At 38.1% G+C, this 20,029-nt stretch overlaps 1 non-coding gene across 1 annotated transcript; it reads left to right on the forward strand.

The window, feature by feature from the left end:
• Positions 1 to 11,955: 11,955 nt before the first annotated feature.
• Positions 11,956 to 12,064, forward strand: LOC119869472. Its single transcript, XR_005371029.1, has one exon. It is a non-coding gene; the product is annotated as a U6 spliceosomal RNA (small nuclear RNA).
• Positions 12,065 to 20,029: the final 7,965 nt, after the last annotated feature.

A 20,029-nucleotide genomic window follows, 5' to 3' on the forward strand; every position in this document is an offset into this window, starting at 1 on the left:
ACGTGGAGAAAAATCAAGACCTTGTAAACCTTGCTAAAAAGTACCTAGCTGTTCTAGTCAATACCACAAGTCTCAACATGTGTTCTTGTTTATGAATCCAGCCTAACTGCTGACAGAGATTGAATGATTAGGCCTCCCCCACTCAATGCTATCTGGACATTCATCAGTAAAACACACTATTTTACCATTTAGCATCACGAATGCCATCTATGATGGAAACCTTCTCTTTTATGATAACAACAAACCTATCAGTGATAAATCAAGATAAATAAAATAAAAGGAAGTCAAATGAAAGAGAAAGATTGTGTTATTTTCTAAAGGCATGTTATGTCTTTAGAACTCCCAAAAGATCACTCAGCAGAATGTCAGAGGTTACACTTTACCAAATGGGATTCTAGCAGGAATTGCACTGTAATCTTGCTATGTACGCCTGAAGGAGAATCAAACTGGCTGGTTCAGCAATAAGGTCTGTTTGATTTGTATGTCACACATATGTTGCTAACTTTATGTTAAAATGGCACTGGTATCATGTAGGCCACTGTGTCCTTGGGGGTCTCACACCTCCCACATCAAAGCCAACGACTTTTGCAGTGGAGGTTGCTTCTGCAACTGTGGCCCAGCTTTAGCTTTTGCCTCCTCTGTGACTCCCATTGTCCTGTCCCACTTGCTATCTTCTGGGCCCGTACCTAAAGTACAAGCCAAAAACGCTGGGGTGACAGGTAATGGGGCCAGGAAAATAGGAAAAGTATGGTTGAAGTCCAATAAGCCAAGAACATTTTCTAAATGTGCTTAATGGACCTGAGTTCTTCAAGGGTCACTCAGGGAACTCAAAGAACATGCCCTTAAATCATCTCTAGAAATGTTTGTATGCATACAGACACCTCCTCATATTATTCTATTAGCACATTCTAATATGCAAAGAGTGGTCCCCAATGGTCACTGAATGAATGAATGAACAAATGAATAAATAAATGGATATTAATACAATGATTCTTTGGGTGAGAGACTAAGCAAAGATATCCTCATGATATCATTGTGAAGATATTCAAGTGGTAGGCTAGTTAGTAAGGTTTGGCCTTTCCCAAGTTTTTGTCAAAATTTCTTGTGGGAATTAAGCAAAGATTACCTCCATGTAATTGCAAATCCCCAGAATTCTTTGGATCTTATTCACCAAGTTAACCGAGGCCTCAGAAATATCTAATGCTGCAATTTACATATTTTAATCTGGTACTTTATACTCAATGTGTTTTTAAAATACATTATTTTCAGTTCAATAACAAACCTGACTTGATTGTGGCTCAGTATAGTGTTCTCAAATATCTGTAGTAGAAAACCAGCTTGCTTTTCTTAATTTTCAATCCCAAATAAGTGATACTTGTAAAATAAAATAGAGATAAACTACCAAAAAAAGTAAATAAAAACATCTATGTTCACTGTAGCACTTTCCACAATAGCCAAGATAAGGAAACAGTCAAGTATTCTTGGTAGATGAATGGATAAAGAAAATGTAATATATATATGAATTATATGCATATGAATGTGATATTTATACACATACATAAGAATACATATATAATAGAATATTAGCCATGAGAAAGAAGGAAATCCTGCCATTTGCAACAACATGGTTGAACTCATGCTAAGTAAAATAAGCCAGAGAAAAGACAAATACTGTATGACCTCACTTATACATGAAATCTTAAGAAGAAAAAAAAAACCTCGCAGAAACAGAGAGAATAGTGCTATACCAGGGGCTGAGTGGTAAGGGAGATGGGGAGATGCTGGTCAAGGGTACTAGCCTTCAGTTATAAAATGAGTAAATTCAGGTAATCTAATGTACAGTGTAGCAACTACAGTTAATAATACTATATCATGGGGTGCCTGGGTGGCTCAGGCAGTTAAGCACCAGACTCCTGATTTCAGTTCAGGTCATGATCTCACAGTTGTGAGATTAAGCCTCGCATTGGGCTCTACACTAGGCATGGAACCTACTTGGGATTCTCTCTTTCCCTCTCCCAATGCCCCTTCCCCCACCACGCTCTCTCTCTTTCTCTCTAAAAAATCATGATCATCAACATAATAATATACTAAAAATAAATAAATAATACTATATCATATACTTTACTAAGAGAGTAAATCTTTAGTCTCTCACTAAAAAAACAATGGGAACTGTGTGAGGTGATGGTCATATTAATGAACTTGATTATGGTAATCATTTCACAATGTCTATGTTTGTCAAATCATCACGTTGTATACTTTAAATATATGCAATTTCATTTGTCAATTATACCTGAATGAAACTAGAGAAAACAAGAAAATAAAAAGAAAAGGTATAGAAAATACAAATGCCATGGTTTCTATCATTAGATTCAATAGCCATAAAATTACATTTTCAAATTTCTTCCAATTACCCAAATGTTTCTAAGAACTCTCAATGTTTGTATCTGTCTGGTCACAAGCTGTTTACAATCAGTCTGGCCAGCAACACCAATCTGTGGATCACATTAAGGGGTGCAATAAGTTAGGTCTAGCCTTCCTCTTTTTGCCCTGATTTAGGGCAATAAGTCAGAGTATGTTCCCACTTGTATTTATCTTCTCTCAATAACACTTAGCACTAAGATCTTTGCAGAGGTGAAAGATCACTCAGTGTTCCCAATGTTTTCAAGCATAAAATTATGACGTCCTTGCAATAACTATATGCTTCAAGTTTTTGAAATACTAAGGATTAAAATACTTGTCAAAAGTTATAAAATAAAGGTCACTAAGAAAATGTTTCTTTTTCACTAAGAGTGATTAATCTCACTTACATGCATCCTTGTTCTCCCACTGAAATGCTACCAAACCCTATTTTCTTGACATTACATATGTCTAGGCAGCACTGAGCTCACACAGAAGACTACATGATTCCCAACTTACTGCCCTTTGAAAGGACTGGGAGAGGTAAGACTGTGTCATATGTTCTTTTCACCTCTCTTTCTTTTCTCCCTCCCTCCCTCATACACACACACACACACACACACAGCACGTGTCATAATGTCACATGTCATTCTTAGCAGTTAAGACTGTGGCTTTTAACCAGACAGGCTTTATTCAAGTCCTGACCATGCCACTTATTAACCATGAGATAGTCTCTCACTCTTCTGTGTCCAGGCTTCACAGTTGATTCTCCATGAAGATTTTCTGAATAAGCAAAAGGATACAAAAAGAAAAATGGTATTGAAGAGTAGTATGGTTAGAAGGTTGGAGAGAAAAATATACATATATAATAAATTTTTATATACACACATATCTAGCAATTACTGATTCAGATCATAGTCTGAAGTACATTATCGACAACAAAAACCATGGACTATCCTATGAAAATGAATGATAGTGCCTTTCTTCCTGACAGCCAAAAAATTACTTAAGCAAGCAAATAGAAAACCTAATTTAAAAATACCATTCCTCTGTCTTATTAAGTCTGTGTTCACCATGCATTTTTTAAAAAAATGAATGGAATCAGAATAAACATATTTCTAACAAAAGCCATTATTTTAATTCGACCACCATTTTGTAAATATTTGCAGGGTTTATTTTTTATTTTTTTAAGATTGTATTTATTTATTCATGAGAATACACAGAGAGGAGAGAGAGAGAGAGAGAGAGAGAGAGAGAGAGAGAGAGAGGCAGAGAACAGGCAGAGGGAGAATTAGGCTCCATGCAGGGAGCCCGATGTGGGACTCGATCCCGGGTCTCCAGGATCACTCCCCAGGCTGAAGTCAGCGCTAAACCACTGAGCCACCGGGCTGCCCATGCAGGGTTTAAACACAGCAAATGAATTGAATCTTACCAAAAAACACTATCACAGGAGAAACTTCTAAAGTTATTAGTGCTCCATTATTCCTTCCTTCACGGTGAGAGATCCAGATTATACAGACTCACACGAGCAATAAAGTACAATGTCAGAAGAGCTTTGTTACACAAAGTGTAAAAGTTTTAGTGAATTTTTATCCTGTAGATGGAATGGGGACCCTACAGCAGAGGGGCCATAAATCATAGGAGATAGAGAAAAGGGCAAAAATTTGAGATCAGAGGCCATGGGGAGACCACACTGTACTGCCAAATTTTAGCTGCAATTTAGTTTTCCTTCATTTTTATAATATGAATGATGATACATTCTCCCAAAGGAGTGTTATAAAAAATACATGATACAACATATCTGAAAAGCATTTTTGTAAGTTTTCAAATGTTTTTAAAGGTGATAGGGAAAAAAAATCCACTTTGTTTTAATTTATGAAGCTTCCATTAAGGCAGAAATGCAGAGGGCCTTGCTAAAGATGGTAACATAGAAATATACATACACCTTTGACACTACTGATATAATCTTGGCATCGAGTGCACAAATCCCAAGGCTGAACAGTTTACCAAGAACAAACAAACAGAAAGCGATGTGAGACGTGTCACGTTTCCCTCAATAAATGCCCTTCTTATTCCCCATCTTCTAAAGAGACAGAAAATTCAAACTTCCTCCCAACTAGTCAAAATAATTGTTTTTCCATTAGGAATTTTTTTTGAAGCAGTAATAAAAGGGCAGAACCCAAAGTAGTGTTATAACACAAACAAAAATGGAAGCCAGAATACATGCCCATCCCCTTCCTTAGCTCTAAATTGGAAAAGAAGCACAAAGGCTACAGAGGGAATTATTTCCCACAATGTCTCTTTATTAACTCTATGTAGATATTTGCATTTTTGGAAACATACTTTCCCAAGTTCACTTCCCCTTCTCTAGTGAAAATAGCATATGGGCATTGTCTGCAATGCAGGTGATACATGTTGGATAGAGGGTCTTGCCCCAGTACTGAACAGTGAAGTCTTCTAAATTGCTTTGGTGCTTCAATTGCCAGTGCATATTAGTTTTGGCAGAGCAGATATATGGAAAACTGTTCTTCTCATATTCATTGGCTCTGATACTTTGCATGTGAGATGAAACAGCAATGCAAAACTAAAACTGTTCCAGACCAAAGAAGACTCTGAATTTTGTTTGGCTTCTGGGAGACATAGAGTCATGGTGGGAAAGGCACTCCAATGGCAGTCTGGAGATATGCATTCTAGACTCAGCACTGCCACTCACTGTGGCAAATCACTCTGCTCTCTGAGTTTCAATTTCTAAATCTCTGAACTGGTAAATTTTTCCTAGATTAACATTTGATGATCATGAGTAAAATAGAGCATATCAGATTAAAGTCTTCAACAACTTTTCCATATTTATATTAATAAAGTTTAAAGAAGAGCTACCCTACAACCCAGCAATTGCACTACTAGGTATTTATTTAAAGGATACAAACAGTGATTTGAAGGGGTACCTGCACCCCAATGTTCACAACAGCAATGTCCACAATAGCCAAACTGTGGAAAGAGCCCAGATGTCCACAACTGAATGGATACAGAAGATATGGTCTATATAAATAATGAAATATTACACATATATCAAAAAGAATGAAATCTTGCCATTTACAACAACATAGATGGAACTAGAGGGTATAAGGCTAAGTGAAATAAGTCAGTCAGAGAAAGACAAATACCCTATGATTTCACTCGTATGTGGAATTTAAGAAATAAAATAGATGAACATAGGGGAATAGAAGGAAAAATAAAAGATGCAAATTGAGAGAGAGACAAACCATAAGGGACTCTAAACTCTAGGAAACAAACTGAGGGTTGCTGGAGGGAAGGTGGGTGGGGGATGGGATAGTTGGGTGATTTTACTTTATTTTATTTAAAACTAGACCTTCTCTTGTCAGGACCAAGATTGGAAAGTGAAATTACTTAAAGTAAGAAATGATAAGTAGCTTTCTACTGAATTATTTCAATCATTGAGATCTTCATTAAATATGTATGAGTCTGTACACTTCTTATGAAATTAGGTGAACTAAATATTACTTTTACTTACATTACATTTTCCTCACTATTTCTCAGATCTGTCAACATCACTTATACAATGAGGAATTTTTCCTTCAAATTATGGAAAAGCAGAAGATAAGCTGATAATAAGTAGAAGACTTTGTTTAAAAGAGAAAGTACCAAATTTTTATTTACACATTAAAGGTGATGCATCTATTACAAAGATTTTGAAAACAATTCATGAAAAGAAGTGAATTGCTTCTACTAAGTTTTCTTTCAGACTTTTTCTAAGGCATAAACTATTTAGATGGCAGCAGAGTTCTTTTATAACATGGCTGTGGTCATAACATAGATACAATTTTGCATCTTGCTTTCCTCACTTAGGTTAACAGGAACATTTTTCTGAGTTATTACAAACTCTGGATTTTTACTGGCTGCATGCCGTTCAGCAAAAGTAAGTACCAACCAAAATTCATAGAGTCATTCCCCCGTAGATGAGCTTTTTAAGTAGGAAGCTGGAAATCACAAGTAATAATATTAAGATAACACTAATATTTGTGTGCAAGTATGTAAAGCTTTCATCAAGGGGATAAACTACAATATTTGGAGAGGGGATAGAAACAAAAAGGAGCAGCAGCCAGTACTGACCACCAGGTAACTAACTCTTCAGAATAGATGTAAATAAGGAATCCAGGGAAAGGTTTGCACTCTGCCTCTATGGTGACACAGCAGTCCAGGAAACTGGGCCTTGTGGTAACTGAATAGAATAAATGCTCATTCCTGGGAGAAGTCTCACCCATTCCAGAGCCAGGCAAATGTGCTCATCAAGGAAATCTGACAGCAGCAGAAAATGGCCTCCAAAGTAGCTGGACATAAATAACCAAGCGTGGGGATCCCTGGGTGGCGCAGTGGTTTGGCGCCTGCCTTTGGCCTGGGGTGTGATCCTGGAGACCCAGGATCGAGTCCCACATCAGGCTCCCTGCATAGAGCCTGCTCCTCCCTCTGCCTATGTTTCTGCCTCTCTCTCTCTCTCTCTGTGACTATCATAAATAAATAAAAATTTAAAAAAAAAATTAAAAAAAAAAGAGCCAAGCGCGGGTGACAAATTCTGTTGTCTAGAGTGCTTGGAAGACGTAAAGTGAGAGCCATCCCCTGTAGTGTGTAAGTTGTTAAAGAAAAAGAAATGCAGTTTGTATCCAATCTCAGTGTATCAGTAAGGACATTTTTGTAATTGCATACCAGGGTCTGCAATGTATTTGTGTATATTATTTACAGGAATTACATAAACAAATTTCTTTTTTAAAACTGTTTTCCTTCTTTTATGTAGCACTGGAGTTGGGGAGATATACAGAGGATTCATCCTTCCTTAACAGGCCCATCTTAAGTGAATACTATGTTTAAACTTTCATGACTACCCTGAAAGATATATGAGAGACCTAACATAATTTTACCAGAAAATTTTTCCCATTAGTAGTTTAAAATGTACCAGTGACAGCAGAGATACCTCTGTTGATAGCTTAGAAAAACATGGCTAAATTAACACACAACTTGAAATTTTAAGGTAAAGGGTAGTGACTTTGCAGTGTTTTGGGATTTAAAATGACTTAGATCAGAATTTTTTTAAAACAGGCAGAAAACTAAACTATATAAATCCAAGATGTAAAATGTCTACAAATCCTATGAAATACAAAATTGCAATCTGAGAAGTTAAAACATTTTAAAGAAAACAACTTTGATGAAGTTTATTAGACACCAGACTGTTCAGAGTTCTTAATTCTCTTTCCTTCAAAGTGTTATAAGAATATGGCAGAGAATTTTCTCTAAAAAAGAAAATCAGAAAGAGTTTTGTAAAAGAAAAAGATGGCCTAAAGTCTAGACTGTCTCTTAAGAGCCCTTCCTGTGTACTAATCCTGAATTTCATTCATTACTCATCCCCTTAGAGGTAATCCAAACAGATTAAGAAATAAAATGCTTTTCTCTTCTGTCTTCTTTTTTGCTTTGCAAACTGTTTTTAAATTAATACTTCCTGCTCCCTCCCAAGAATACTGGAACCTTTGTAAACAGTTGTTAAATAGCTATAATTCCTTCTCATATTCATTCAACATTTACCACAACTCTCAAGATAAGCAACACCCACTTGAAGGTATCATAGTGTCAACTACTATAATGAAGGAAAAGTGATTTACAGCAGCTGGTAAACTTGGTTTCTAATGCAAAAAAGCACTGAAGAAAACAGAGAACTGTGTTTTAGACAGGGATTGTGAGAGTTTCTGAATTGTTAGTACTTCAAAGCCTCATTCTATTACCCTATATACAACTCAACTCGTAACTTATTTTTCATTTTTTCTTGGGACTAAACAATACTTAAAGCAATCACTAGACCTGCCAAACTTTATTTTTTAATTTGTATATTCATTTTCTTGTGCAATTTTGGTTTGTTGGAGTCAATTACAGCAATGATTTATGATTTACTCTGGTAAATTTCCAAGGCTTTTTGTAAAGAAAAACTCAAAGAATTTCAGTAAAAGAATGATGTGCTGCAATACATACAATGTATACATCAAGTTCAGAATGCTGGGAGTCAGAATCAAAGGAAAAATTGTTCCCACCATCCTTCCAGAAGAAATCTTTGCAGGCATGGCTAACTAAGAATTTATATTATCTAGTATTTTTAAAGGTGTTTGTTTCTTAGTTTAAAAATACATTAAATTGAGTAACAAAGAAGAAAAAATAATACCTATAAGACTCTTTTTGGGTGTAAGTCATCCAAACACCTGGCTTTCCCAAATAGCAATAACAACCACATTAACACAGTTCCCATCTTCCCAGGGTTAAGTTATTTTCTTGATTCCATATACTGTTGGTACACATTTTAAATAAAAATTCCTTTAAGGTTTAAAGATCTCTAGTTCCATAACCAGTGGAGCAGTGGTCCAAACTCACACCCTAACTGTAGTGTCTGGATAACTGCAAATGCAAATATTTATAGTTTCCCAATTAATAAAATGAACACTTGATCTAAGATTGAACCACAGAACCCATAGTCATATACAATTCCCTTAGTTAACAAAATCTTACTAATAAGCACGAATGTACATCGTAATTTTCATAACTTTTAACATTTATTTGTTATGCAGGTTTTTTTTTTTAGAAATAAAAGGAGTCCATCTCAGGTAGCACAGAGAGTTAGTATCTTGCCCAAAGACTCTGGAAACCTTTGGGGAAGCATAGTGGAGAGTTCACCACCAAATGGATTTTAACATCTGGGTGAGTGGTTCTCAAATTTCAGTATGTATCAGAACTGCTGTGGTTAAGTTGAAGCATCTCTAATTGTACCTGAGGTGAGAGGCCCACCCAAGCTTTTGAACCACTAATCTAGATTATACATTCACGTTCTCTTTCATCTTGTCCCAGGAATTACCTTTTAGTGTATCTTACCTTATCAAATCTAGATTAAAATGTGGGTTGTCCTTAATTTCTTTTTTTTTTTTTTTAAGATTTTATTTGAGAGAGAGACACAGGGAGAGCACAAGCAGGGAGAGGGCCTGAGAGAGAGGAAAAGGTAGGCTCCCAGCTTAAACAAGAGCCCTTACAGCTCTATCCTAGAACCCCGAGATCATGACCTGAGCTGAAGTCAGATACGTAAAGGACTGAACCATCCAGGAGCCCCTGTCCTTAATTTTTATGACTCCCTATAGCCTTTGTCTTTACTGTACATGATCCATTGCTCTGTTTTTCTGGAACAACTCACTGTCTGGCGAAGTCTCCCCTGATCCAAAGGAGAGGAAAGAGGGGTCAACTCCACCAGGTTAAACCTTGTGGATGAGTGAGACCTAAATTAAGTTAACTTAGTTCAATGGTATCTCAATATCCTTAGAGAAAAAGAGCATTTCTAGTCTTCAAATAAACTCCTGTAACAGCTGGATCTAGATGCACTGCTTTCCTTTTGGAAGATCCTCATTCTTCAGAAAATACCGTGGGAAATCTGCTGACAATTTCCTGTAGCCTGACCAACCCTAATTCCCAATGATGTCAACCATTTCCTCTCCATGTGGTTTTGCAAAGCCCTTTGTCATGGTAAAAATCTGTTCTTGAAGAGAAGTTGCAGAAATATATTTTGCTCTTGCTGTATCTCATATGCCCAGAGAAGTGCCTGGAACATAGTAAGTGATGTGGGAAAAAAAGGCAGAAGAAAGTTATTAAATTTCCTTACTACCTACAGCCCATTGACAAGTCCTTGAAACAAGCAGAGTGACATTCCTCTAGGGACTCAACTGCCTCGATGTTGATACTTTGCTAAGGGCAAAAGGCAATCTTAGCCCAACCCCTAGGAACTTGTAAGTCTACTTTAACATATAAAAATTCCTTTGGAAACTTCCTTTATTTCTATCCCCCAAGATCCATATTGGCAACCATCCCCCAAGTATATGACCCACTGTTATACATCTGAAGGGCCTCATGACTGAGTTTTTACTAAGCAGTAATAAAGGACCTTTCCTAATAATAGCTAGCCCCCTTGGGATCCTGGAAACCTTGCTTCCAGAATACTTGGGAGGCTTACATTATCCCTAACCCCTTCCCAACCTGAAAGTATATAATAGGCCACGCTTCATGATCCCAGTGCAACTCTTTCTGCCCACAGGTCCTGTGCCGTCCGTGCCTTAATAAAGCTACCTTTTTGCATGGAAGGTGTCTCAAGAATTCTTTCCTGGCGGTCGCCTGTGAACCCTAACATCTTTCCTACATCAGTAGGCACACAATGAATATCTGTTAAATGAATGAATGTTTTCCTGCCACATGAAGTGTGTGATTTTTATCACTGTCAAGGACATAATAAATTTAGTACACAGCCCTTTGCAAAATATCAAAGGAGATATCTTTGTGCATTATTGATCTACCACAGAGCTGACTTCCATTTTATAAACATATTCATCAATGAAACTTGCCTTAAATACAGCATTATTCAGTTTTCTTACCTACCATAATTCAGTACTGATATGATACCAGATTTTTAGTATTCGTACACAAATTTAGACCATCTGACACCAGCTAATACAAGATGGCCCTAGACTTTACAATAATATATTTTCAAGAATGTCACATTCATAAAAGACTCTCTATCCTTAAATATAGAACCAGAATCCTGATGTAACCCTCTGCCATCTGAACAGTGTTGCTGTTTCTGAAAAGGCTAGATTTCCCAGGATGGGCACACCTCCTGTTTCCTATTGACTCATCAACTGAGTTCTCTTTCTACATATATTGAAAGCAAAAAGTCTGCTCTGTTTAAGCAGAGCTTAGATTACATGAGTTAAAACTACAAATTTTACTTACACAGGGGTAAACTCTATCCAATAAAGATCATCTTTAAAAGTCATCTGTCAATCAAATTTTGTAAATTGAATTATAATCTAATGTGCTGGAAGAGGGGTGCCTGGGTGGCTCAGTCTGTTACATGTCCTACTCTTGATTTCTGCTCAGATCATAATCTCAGGGTGATGAGTTTGAGCCCGAATTGGGCTCTGCATTGGGTGTGGAGTCTGTTTAAGATTCTCTCTTTTTCATTCTCTGTCTCTACCCCTTTCCCTCTCTAAAAAAGTTTTTTTAAAAAAGTACTTGGGGAGCTTGTCAGTCAGTTGATGCAAGCCTATAATACTGCCTTTTGTAGTGGCAAAAAAGGAAATGTAATTATAAAAGGAAATCCTTCTACTACCAACAAATTTGTCTTTTTTTGCTATTAAAGTAATATTTTGTTTCAGCAGCTTGAGGAGACCCATTTGGATTGGATTTGTGTTTTAAAAGGAGAGACTAAGGCATTTAAAAAAAACAACAATCACACAGATATTTATCAGTCAAGTGAATTTTGCCTAAATTCTTTCTTCTATTGAATAGACATTTATTGAATGTCCTCTAAGCCAAACATTAAGCAATAGAGAACTGGACAGTCACAGCTCTTGGCCTCATAAAATTGATATTCAAGGAGGAAATGTGAACATTAAGAAAATACAAGTACAACAGATGTTAAGAAAAGATAAATCCAGATTGATATGCAGATATTTAAAATGATATCTTCAGGTGCTTGCTTCAGCAGCATATATACTAAAATTGCAACAATACAGAGAAAATATTAACATGGGCCCTGAAGAAGGATGATACTCCAATTTCTGAAGTGTTGCATATTTTTAAAATAAGTAATATAAAATAGAATAAAATGATAGGACATATTCAAGACCTTCCTGGGGACACTGCATTTAGGCTGAGGCCTGAACAATGACAGTTGGCCAAGCAAGGTAAAAAGAAACAGCACGCTCTTGATTCAGAGGCAATGGAAAAATTCTCACATAAAAGGAATTCAGCAAAGCCCAGTAAGGCCAAAGTAGAGAACAGATGGGAGAGGAGGGAGAAGCTGGGAGTGGAAGCTGAAGGAATGGTCAGGACTCAGCTTGTGGAGGTCCCTGCCACTGTATGAGGTGTTTGAGACTTATTCCTGAGAACAGTAGAAAACCACTGAAGAGGGTAAAGCAGGTATCATGGTAATGGTTTCATTAACATACATAAAGCAAATAACATTTGGCCAATTCTCACTAGAGCCAACTGTTGCAGCCAAAGGTAAACTCCAAGGGGCAGAACCAGAGAAATACAAGGCTGGCATGCAGAGTTGAATTTAGGCAGTAAGCAGGAGTGAGGGGCTGGAAGGAGTGGAATGCAGGAGAGAAAGCCAATCCAAAGAGGCGGTACTGAGCAGACCTCCACTATGGGCAATAGACCTCCAGTCCACAAAGGACAGCTTCAAGGAGCCATTGAGAAGGTGCCTGAGAATCATCTAGATGAAGGGTAGAAAGAAGTAGTCTTTACCCACCATCTCCCATTTCCAATAGCTCCAGATTCTCACATGCATTTAAATAGTTAAAAGTATACATGCTAATGTACACTAAGACAGCCCCAAGAACAAGAGGCACTTTTGCAGCTGAGGAAGGTGCCATCAGGCTAAGTAAGAGTGCTCTGTAGCTGACTACAAGGCTGTAGTTAAAAAGTGGGATGAGAACATGTGAATCAGGACACAAGAAGCATCAGATATGCTATCCCAATTTGCCAATCACTCAGGAGCTGGCTATAAATTTGGAATTATTTATCATCTAAATGAAGAGCCCACATAAAGCATTTGGAGTAAAGGTGCTGGAGAGGAGAACTGGTCCTCTAGTGTCAAGTTCCATCCATAACTATCACTTTTATCTCTCTGAATAACACAATGTGCCAGACTCTGTACAAAGCCTTTATAATGTCACATTTAATCCTCCCAACAATCCGACAAGGGGGTCCTGTCATTATAACTGTATCATCCATCTATGGCTGTGGAGCAAATTATCCCAAATTCAGTAGCTCAATAAAATAAACATTTATTATCTCTCTCAGGTCCTATATATCAGAAATTGGGGGAGCGACTTGACTGGGTATTTCTAGCTCGGACTGTCTCATGTGGTTCCAGTCAAGACACTGCCAAGTCTGCAGACATCTGAAGGCTTTGCTAGGACTGGAGTTTGTGCTTCCAAGACAACTTACTTACATGGTGCTCACTGTTGGCAGGAAGCCTCAGTTCCTGCCATGTGGGCTGTTCCTATGACTGCCTATCCTTACAACATGGCCCTAGCTGTCCCCAGACTGAGTCACCCAAGAGAAAGTACAAGGCAGAAGCCACAATGATTTTGATTCCCTAACCTCAGAAGTCACACACCATCATTTCCACAATATCTTATTTGTTGAACAAGTCAACCCTATTCAACATGGGAAGAGACTGCATGAGGCATGAATACTAGGAGGCAGGGATCACTGGGGCTGTCTTGGAGGCTGGCTACCCCAACCACCATTTTACACATGAGGTTACTGGGGCCCACAGAGGTAAACTGACTTTCCTAAGGTCACACAAGTAAGTTGAACTTGGTTCTCACTGACTATAAGTCCTACGTCTTTAATCACGATACTATACTGTCTCTTTAAGTAAACTGATACTTAAAGCCAAAGATATTTAACCACACAGGGAAACATTTAATCTAAAATAATATCAATAAGAAAAAAACCCTGGAGCCTATCAATAGACTTAATTTGGCGCGAATTTCTGATTTCAGCTTCCTTCATCTACAGACTAAATTGTCAGATTTATAAACACAGGTGTACTTGTGCCAGAATTAACCAAATGCTGCATGGCATCGTGTAAAGGAAAAGGGAACAATCATGAAAAAGTTTAATTTAGTAAAATAAACTGACTTCAAAGCAGTCCAGATGGTTTCAATACTACCCACAAAAAAAAAAAAAAAAAAAGAAGAAGGAGGAGGAGGAGGAGGAGGAGGAGGAGAAGGAAAAGATTAAGGATGTGATAATAAGACACGAATAGCCATTCTGTCCTCTCTATGGGATGGGGGCAGAGACTGCTTTCTTCTTTGTATTACAAGACACAGAAAGCAAAGGCCTGATGACTAAATGTTGCTATAACTCATCCAGGATGCCAAACTCAAGTACTTTGTGGGAGGCTGGGGTTACGGTTCCCAGTAGCACAATGCTTTGCAATTAAAGCAGAATATGAAAACTGAGGAGCAAACAATAGGTGTCCTGAAGGATGTTCTCCACCTATATGTACGTGTTATCAATGAAGGACCCCATCATATCCATCTTAATAAACCACCAGTATCAAAGTAGAAAGATAAAAAGATCAACGTTTACCATTCTTTAGTTCAGGCAATATCAAATACGTTGATAACTGAAATCACATACAGAAAATGAAGAGACAGTATTCTTGGTGAGAGAATGAAAGTGTATTCTCATGATCTCCTTATTCATCACACAATTCCTGGCTTAGGTTGCCTCATGCATCTCCAGGCCCTCCTGCCAATGAGGAAAGCCAGGGTGTAAATCTGTCCCCATTCCCACTGAGGAGCCTATGAACCTCACTCTCTATACTTCCCCCAGACCTGTCCCCGTTACCAAAACTATATCCCATTGTTTAATGTAAGTAACAATCTTAGAGCTTCACCCACTGCTTCTCTTCAACTACAGCCCTTCTGAAAGCTTTTGCTCTCTGTAGTTCTTTCTTTTATGAAAGTCAACAAAAAGCAGCATATCATGGGCTGAGATCCATGCAGTAAATTAAAGCCATTCCACACTCAAGGGTTTCCAGCAGTTTTTCATATCTGCAGACCAGGCTTACAAACTCAATCGTTTTCATTCATTTGAACTTTTGTTACAAAGTATTGGGAATGGAATAAATTAGCCAGCTCATCTTTCCCTCTATTTCAAAAAAGCACAGAGTACTATTTCTTTAGAGAGAGCATTTCATGGAACAGACAGCATTTCTTATAGTAAAACAGCTTGACAAACAGGGTAAAGGATTGTAAAGGTGTTCGGTAAGGTTTCAAAAGAGATAGGAATGTTGAACAAAAAGAGGCAGGGGCTCTGACCCAATAAAGCGTCTTGAACTTGGCCAAGGTCTTTGATCTTAAAAAAGTGAAACTCTGGAACATCAACTATAACAGAGTCCTGGAATGTTTCCAGTAATTTTTTTCCTGAGAAAATGGAATCTCCAAAACATTGACTAACAGACTTATAAACCCTATCAACTGTTTCCCGTCCCATTTCCCTGTCCCATACCATTTCAGATACACTCATGCCAACCCTCCGAGATATACTCTTACAAGGACCGATACTAGAAGGATGAAATGGTTGAGCTGTTTGAATCAGGGGCATTAGATGGAGGGACCCAAGAAGAGAGGGAAAAAAGATGAAAGAAGGACAGGGCTTCTAAAGAATAATGGAGAGATGTTCCAAGCATTGAAATTTGAAAATCAACTTTGGTTCCCACCTAAATCCAGGAATATCTATAAAATCCTTTCCACAATACCAGCAGGGAGTGGATATAATGAGACAAGATGAAGCTTAAGCTCTGGGGTCCCTCATCTGCAAGAGGCATCTAAGAACATCTTTGTTCCTAATTTTCTATTTGTAATTTTGAGTTCTTTTTCCTAAAGAGGACTTCTAAAATTGTTTAAGATTTAGGGCCCTTAAAATCTGGATTCCTTTCTGTGCCACACATTTTCAGAAGTATCCCTTCATCACTTCTACAAATATAAGCAAAAGCAAAGAGAAACAAAAATAACTAAAGCATTTAAAGACACTTAGAGCTAGTTACCCAGTAGCTATGCTTGAAATCCTTCAAAGGCTTCCCATGGTATGCTGAATAAAATCCAAACTCCAGTGGTTTTCTAAGGCCTCCATGATCTGGCTCCCTCTTCTTCAATTCCACGTCCAACTCCCCCTATAACCTCCAGTCACACGGTCCTCTTGTAGCTCCTCTACATTGTCAACCTCTTTCCTATCTCGAATCCTTTCTCTGCTGTTTCTTCTCTTGAACCTCTCTTGTTCCCTTGTCTCACTGCTGGTTCCATGCTGTTCTAGAGGATCTCTGGACCTTCATGATGACTAAGATATCATGTTCTGTACCTCCTCCTCATCCCTTGGGTTCTCGATCACATTCCACATTTTTTTCTCTTGTAGACTTTTATACAAGTTGAATTACATTATTTCCTTCTTTTGCCTGTTTGATAACTGTCAATCTCTTGTACAATCCTGCAACCTCCATCAGGACAGCAATGGTACTTATTTTGTCCACCGCTATGGATCCAGTTCCTGGTTCAGTACGCAGCTTAGAGCAGATGCCCCATAAAAATGTGATCAAAGGATGGTGAATAATCCATGAAACACAGTTAATCTTCCCATTAATGGAACTTAAGCCTTCAAAGCACAGAAACCAATAATAATATTAGTAATAATTTTAGTGAGTACCTTTCCATGTCTTTGTATATGGACTACTTGAATGTAATATAACATTTTTCTGGCAAATCAAAGCTGTAATAATCAACAGTATATATTATGTCTTACAGCCATGGAATGCTGTTCTTGGAGATTACTGACACATATCAGTTATTCCTGATTATGCTTATGCACCTGAGATTACTATAATTACTGAAATTTCATGTCTGCCTTTCTTGGTTTTTCTGCTTCTGTCATTGTCAGGCTGTCAAACCATTTTTTTGAACTTCTCAAAGAACTTTCCTTAAGCAGCTCAATTATCATCCTACTTTGTTATTTTAATCTCTTTATGGTCTAGAAAGTAGATAACAGTCATGGAGGGGTGAATGCAAAGTAATGGTAGACAAGATCCTCAAATGTCTGTTAGCTAATCCAGTGACTAGAACAAGCACCTATTTTAGTCACTCAAGACAATCTTCCCTTCCTTACACATTGGTAACTGTGATCTGGATAGAAGGTAAGCCAGATAAGCTGTCCCTGAAGAAGTGAAGTGTGCTTGACTATTAAATGGCTAAAATGGTATAGCCCCCTGAAAAAAAACTCTACTCTCAATACTTCTGGCCACCAAATGTTTAAAGGGTTTCTCCTCATCAAGCAATTCTCTAATTCTCTGCGGACACCAACTGGGTGTCCTGTGATTCAGTTCAATTCTGACATCATCCCATAGGTTAAGGGTTCTGTCGCACAAAACTGTCCCCCATTTCCCATGCCAATCACAAGTCCAGGTTATCACTTGTGCTTCTGACCTGCCAGCTATAAATTGGAGGTTCCCATGATCACTTCCTTGGGTTCAATATTTTGCTAGAATGGCAACAGAACCCAGGAAAACCATAAGCCTACTAAATTACCAGTTCATTATGAAAGGCTACAACTCAGAACAGCCATAAGGAAGAGATGCGTAGGGCAGGTTTGTGGAAAGGGCACAGAGCTTCCAGGTCCACTCCAAGCACTCCAGTTTCCCTGCATCTCCACCTTTCACCATCCCAGAAGCTCCCAGAATCCTGTATTTTTAGGGATTTTTGAGGAGACTTCCTTACTTAGGCATGATTAATTAAATCATTGGCCACTGATGACTAACTCAACCACCAGTCCCACCATCCCAGGGGTTAAGTTCCAACTCTCTAATCACCCTCTAATGATTCCCCTGACAACCAGCCCCCATTCTGCAGTTATTAAAGGGCTTTCTAAAAATCACCTCATTAACATAAACTCAGGCTGAAAGGAGCTTGTGGTGAAAAACAAGACACTCATTTCACCTTTATCTCTCTGGCGCTATTTCAGGATTGGAGGACAGAGCAAAAAGAGCATTCATGCTCTTATCACTGGGGAAATTACAATGGTTTTAGGAGCCATATGCCAGTAAGACCAAATATATATATCTTATTATAAATCAGAGTACCACACCCCCATACCCATTTGAATTGTTTGCACTTTCATTCTAAAAGAGGCAAGACAAACGCAAGCTTAAATACTAATGTAAATGATACATAGAGAAATACATTTGTATTCTTTAGGAAAGCAAAGGAAATCAAAGAAAAATATTGTGCACCAGGAGTATGAATTGGGAGATAATAATTCAAAAAACAAACCTGAAAGCTTGAAAAGATCTCAATCTAAAATGCAACAGGGGACTGTGAAATGGAGAATCTCATGCATGTGCATCAAGAACAAGGGAATTTAAGAACTGAGGGATGAAGACTCATCTCCTGACCAATGAACATCCACCAAGAATCTATCTCCTGCACAGGCCAATGAATTTAAGTCTTAGACTCTGACTGGACCTCCCCTTCTTTGCACTCCTTGCCTGTAAATATGACCTACCCAAAGTCCTCAAAGTCTTCACCTATGCTTGCCATAGCATGCAATTTCCAAACTGCAGTTTCTCTGTTACTCTCGAACAAACTCAATTTCACCTAATTTGAGTTTGCCTCAGTTTACTCTTTCTAAATAAGGAGCATCTTGTCAAAAGGATACTTTGACAAAAGTCATGTCAAGGATCAAATGTGAAGTCAATTATATCTCAATAAAACTAAAAAAAAAAAAGAGGGAAAGGGAAAATAAAATTCTTGTGTGCTCTACCATTTAAAAAGAAAAATGTCATAATCTGTTAAACATAACAGAGGTAATAGGGGTATGTAAATAACAACATAAACCTCCAAAATGCCACCCTGACTTTTGATATGTTTATCAAATACTGTCTACCTCCAAATTTGGAATCTTTGCTGGGCTTCTCTTCTCTTTTCTTCTCTCCATTTGATTAGCACCTATTTATCCTCCAAGTGTTACTTTAAAACTTCACTTTAAGAAATTCATTTTTGAGTACCTTGGTGGCTCAGTGGTTGAGTATGTCTTTGGCTCAGGTTGTGATCACAGGGTCCTGGGACAGAGCCCTGCATCGGGCTTCCCAGAGACAGCCTGTTTCTCCCTCTGCCTATTTCTCCACCTTTCTCTGTCTCTCACAGACATGGCATAATAAATAACTATTAGTCATTGAATGTCCTGTCCCCCACTGGATTTTAATCTTCATGACAGCAGCACAGGTTATTTTATTCTGTGCTCTCCTCCCAGGGCCTTATCTAATGCCTGGTCTTATTTTACCTATGCATAATAAATATATGTTGAATGAATGAGTAGAGTCCCCAATATACTTAGAGAAAGGTGTTACTCTTCATAAGGTAACTGTCAATCAAGGGAGTAAATAACCACCCCCTGCTACATTTGTACAGCTCCACTCCCCATTAGATGAAGGCCAGTATTTGACACCGTAAAACGACAGTAAAAAATTTTGTGACTATTAGATTGCTTGTTTTCAACTCTATGAGGTAGGGAGTAAAAACAGAGTTGAAGAGATTTAGATGTGTACCTGACAATTTTATTTCTTTAATTTTTCTCTTGGTCTAAACAGATATGTTGATTAATAGCTCTATCATTCCCAAAAGAAAAAAACAAACTGCTGGCATTAAAAACTTAGTGAAAGTCCTGGGAAGAGAGTAATGTCATGGCAGGGGTACTGGTTACTATGAAAGTTAAAGAATGTCATTAGTAAATTCTGAACTATTACTCTAGAGAAGACAGAGTAGGAGTTTGCAGTTGGCCTTATAAGCAAAAGCCTAATGTACTCAGCTGCAAATAAAGATTTGAGGAAATCGGGATCCCTGGGTGGCGCAGCGGTTTGGCGCCTGCCTTTGGCCCAGGGCGCGATCCTGGAGACCCGGGATCGAATCCCACATCGGGCTCCCGGTGCATGGAGCCTGCTTCTCCCTCTGCCTGTGTCTCTGCCTCATTCTCTCTC

The sequence above is a fragment of the Canis lupus genome, chromosome 15 (genome assembly GCF_011100685.1).
Source record: "Canis lupus familiaris isolate Mischka breed German Shepherd chromosome 15, alternate assembly UU_Cfam_GSD_1.0, whole genome shotgun sequence".
NCBI lineage: Eukaryota > Metazoa > Chordata > Mammalia > Carnivora > Canidae > Canis > Canis lupus.